General features: G+C 37.4%; 1 long non-coding RNA gene across 1 annotated transcript; it reads right to left on the bottom strand.

The window, feature by feature from the left end:
* Positions 1-3120: 3120 nt before the first annotated feature.
* Positions 3121-3844, bottom strand: LOC111693544. Its single transcript, XR_002763429.1, has 2 exons — positions 3752-3844; positions 3121-3688 (listed from the first exon to the last, which is right to left on the bottom strand). It is a non-coding gene; the product is annotated as an uncharacterized LOC111693544 (long non-coding RNA).

Here is a 3844-nt window from a genome sequence, read left to right as displayed (position 1 = left end):
CTTTTTGTTTGCCTACTAAATCGTTAAGTATTGTTAAATCTCGCGCTTTTTAATTTTCTCTGGACGAGTGTTAAATCTTTGAGCAAACTGTTCACGATTTAAAGGTCGGCCTCTTTGTCTATTGTTTTATTTTCAGTCATTGTACACCCATTTCATTGATCGCACCCAAGACTTTATTACAAATATAATAACTAAATACTATTTCAACAAAGCTTACAAGCTATGTCGGCAGATGATCGTCAATCTTGATGCTGGTGGTGGCTATCGGTACAATACAATAAGCTACTTTGACACTCGCGCTGAATAATTACAGTTACAATAAGATAGTGCGCTGTTAATAAATTTCTATTGCTTCTCGCGAAATACAAGTATGTTTAATTCGTAGTCACTCTTTAAGTATATTTTATTACCAGTCCGTTTAAATCGCGGAGTCGCTTTTATAATATTTAGATCGCTCGCGCACAGAGCTTCGCTGTACTCAACTGTAAAGAATGATCTGCCCAGAAGTCCTATTTTTACGCCGGTCATATGCTAATTTATTCATGCATCTTCTCGGTGGGGGTACATCTTGGTGGTTTTCCCTTCTATAGATAAACTACTTGTTTTTTCGTTGCTAGTTGATCCGTGTCCGCGGGTCAAGCATGCGACGTTCTATTTACCCATATTTGGGCAAATGTTTTCGGAGCTCCGGTCACGCTGTGATTCCAAAGTGACCGGCCGGTCAAACTCCCGGTGATTAGGAAACCTGCGGCCGCACGTGCGAATATGTTTCTTTCTTTATATCATTTCGAAGTAGGCCACGGGTTTCACCCGCTGTGCTGTTGTCGTGCCTTCTCTGTATTCGGCTCGCATACAAGCGTGTACATATAGGCAAGATACATTCATGTGAGGGCCTGATCTAAACCTTTAAAGTCGAATATATCATAAAATAGGTCGACGACTCAAGTCTCAGCGTGCGAGTGGCCAAAGTGACGCTGGAGTCTCCGGCAATCTTCGCCGGAAGGCGAGCGATTAAGCCAGGCAAGAGTTCCAGCGACTCTCGCTTACTACAGGCCCCCCATCAAACGCTTATATTTTCTCTGTGTAGAGACACACACACTGTTCAAAGCAGACATAGAGAGAGTTCAAGCGCGCGTGTAGATTATTCGCTCCATTGAGCTCCATTATATACTAAATATATTCTCTACTTGTGTGTAGTGGAGAGACGGGTTGATGAGTCATCGTGTGACACTAGTGCTCGACCGAAGGTGACCCTGATGCCTGGTTAGAGAACCTTCTTTATTTTGTTAATGACTTTTTTTATATCAATTTGAAACAATTACCGAAATTAAAGTTCAAACTTTCAGCTTACTACACTGAAAGAAAAATTGCAAGTATGGGCTGCGCGTGTACGTAACCCATGGCTACGATTACTTTTTGAAGTCTTAGATTCCGCTATGACGAAGCGTAAGATTACAAGAAGTGTTGCGAGATGCTACGTTCAAGGTACGCGTGTGGCACGTCCGACTGGTCGTAGCCTCAGACTACGAACGTCCGATCATGAAGCTACGATCTGTGTGAGCGGGCGGAGACTACGCCGAGTCGTAGCGTCTGCGATTTCGAAAGTCGGACCGTAATGCTGAATTTGTAAATGAAACATAATAAATAAGTAAAAATTCAATAAGGCATGTTGTCAACGAACGATCTAGTTTACGCTAGGCCGCATTGCTCAAGCGTAGAGGCATGAGTGAATGCATCTGCCTCACCACTGGACAAAGTCCGATAAAAGGTGAGGATCGCAGGGTGCGCAAGCATAGAGGCTTGCGCACGGGCGCTAGGCCGCATCACCATGGAGATCGTGTTTTGTTTTTCGTTTAATTAATTTTGCTTGATTTGGTGAGCGATCTGTTCATTATTCTTCGAACTCTCAAAGGTGAAACGTCAATAAAGCTCTCATACTTCACTTCTGTTTCTTGCCTTTATTCTTTTTTATCTCACGCGTTCATTTTCACATGTTATGTATATAGTGATAGTGTTATGCGTATATTGCCTCTAGTCAAAAGTATATGGGCTTAAGCCATAGTTAGCGTGATGGTCAAAAAATTTTTTTTCTTAAATTATGTACTTTTGTCTAGTAATGTAATCTTGTCTAACTTTTTACAGTTAATGCTCCTAGGTATAAGGTTCCAGAAAAATCATGTTTGAACCGATTAAAAATTTGTAACGTTTCGGGGGTCAAAATTATCATAATCTGCAGGCTTATTATGAACAATTAAACTTGATTTTCCAAAAATAAGTAACATCGCTCCAAATAGCGTTCTATCCCGTGTATTTTAACTTTTAAAACGGTTTTAGAAACTTCAAGTGTCAATGAACAAATTATTCATTTGCAGCATATTTCCGACTGTGATTTGTAATCTATGATAAAACTAAGTTTTTTGTACAAAAGTAGAAGTAATTAAATTTGATTTGAGCCCACCTAAGTATTCTTAAGATGGCTGTAAGTCCTTTTAATTTTTATTGACAATTGAGGCGTTTTTAATGAATAAATGAACCGATTCCATTGTTATATATATCAAATTGACGGCCTTGCAAAGACGGCCTTGCAAAGACGTACAACTTTTGTTCGAAACTTTTTTTCATACAATTTACTGGTTTCAATCTGTAGTAGAAAAACCGATTTTCTTAATTTCAAAGGGCGCAATTGTTTAAATTTCAATCCAGTTGACTGTGGCATTTGTTATAACTTCATTCTTATCATCGAACCCTAACGAATCCCGGTGAGATACACCGGTAGCGAATTTTTTTACTTTCAAAACTAATTCGACTGGACTAGACCGCGCGCTCTTTCCCTCTTCACCACTCGAGAAAATCGAATGTGTGTGCATGTATGTGTGGAACTGTGTGCGTGCGCATGTATATGAGTAGTTCCAGAATCGAGTGTCCAATTTTTTGGTTAAGAATGGAAAAAAATTTCAAAATATCCTATCCTATTAGAGTGGTGAGGTTTTTAGCGTAAGCAGTTTATAAGCGCTGTGATTGGTCGTTGAGTAGCTTGCGACTCTTTACTGGCGCGCAAATACGAGTGTTAAAATAAGTTAAGAAAGTAGAATATTAACTTATTGACGGTTATAGACTTATTTTGATGTTAACGCTTTAGAACTGATCATTTTTATTATAAAATATCATTTAAATTAAAAAAATTATAAATTCATATCTAAATTACAATTTTATTCTTTAATATTTAAAAGATTTGATATATTCCATTGACAAATTTTTTTTCGTTTATTTGGAGGACAGTTAATGCGACTAGAATTATAAAGTATTCTTGCGTTAAATCAGGGTTTCAATTGAAGGTATTAGTGTTATTCATATCTTCTTCAGTGAATTTTTAATATCTTTTTTTGATCCGAGACTCCGAATTTTTCTTCTTATAGTAAAATAAATCCAACATACAATAAATAATTGCGAACTTCTACAATTTTTACTGGTCATAAATTCGAATTGGACATTCTAGCTAATACTATCTGGTCCAAAGAGTTTTGGACTCAGAGTTTCTGATACGACTGATAAATTAGACTTTTACCCATGGCATATCTCGCGTTGGTAGACGAGTCTGCCGATCGTTCTCGGGTAAAGTTAATGATCATCGATCTGATCAATAATGTTTTCTGTCGGTTCAACTCGGTACTTAGCTGCATTATCATGTCTAAAAATTGAATTTAACTTAAGGTTAAAAAATATTATTGAAAATTTGAAATTATTTACTTACATAATTTGAATGGAAGTGTCTCTTACATAAGATAACTCGTCACTGCCAATATAATCAGCTATTGCTCTCAGATAAGATCTAATTATTTTCAAG

Source organism: Trichogramma pretiosum, unplaced genomic scaffold (assembly GCF_000599845.2).
Source record: "Trichogramma pretiosum strain Unisexual culture from Peru unplaced genomic scaffold, Tpre_2.0 scaffold117, whole genome shotgun sequence".
Taxonomy (NCBI): Eukaryota; Metazoa; Arthropoda; class Insecta; order Hymenoptera; family Trichogrammatidae; genus Trichogramma; species Trichogramma pretiosum.
The sequence above is the reverse complement of the archived record's forward strand: the minus strand, read 5'-3'. Positions and strand labels throughout refer to the sequence as shown.